Below are 267 nucleotides of genomic sequence, written 5' to 3'. Positions count from 1 at the left end.
GGGCGGGGGTGGGCGAGCAGGGGGAGCCAGCCGAGTGGAAATCCACAAATCTAGAAGACGAAAAGGACCCTTTGGTTGCAAGCCCCTGTGTGGTCTAATGCTGCCCCGTCCCTCCCTGCTCCCCCGTCCCTCCCTGCTCCCCCACAAATTTCCCCTTCTGCCCCAGGGCTGAGGGTCTGGCACAGGGGATGAAGCTTGTGGGTCCCAGTAGGGATGGATGGACCTGCACCCCGAGGTGCTGGGCTCTGGCTGCCCTCCCCATGCACC

The 267-nt window shown here is 64.4% G+C and overlaps 1 protein-coding gene across 1 annotated transcript in view; it reads right to left on the bottom strand.

Moving 5' to 3' along the window:
- ARSG (arylsulfatase G) overlaps positions 1 to 267 on the bottom strand; it is a 31,120-nt gene that overhangs the window by 30,115 nt on the left and 738 nt on the right. The gene's annotated exons all lie outside the window — the stretch shown is intronic.

The sequence above is a fragment of the Egretta garzetta genome, unplaced genomic scaffold (genome assembly GCF_000687185.1).
Source record: "Egretta garzetta isolate BGI_Z169 unplaced genomic scaffold, ASM68718v1 scaffold19, whole genome shotgun sequence".
Lineage (NCBI taxonomy): Eukaryota > Metazoa > Chordata > Aves > Pelecaniformes > Ardeidae > Egretta > Egretta garzetta.
This window is presented reverse-complemented; position numbering and strand designations above follow the sequence as displayed.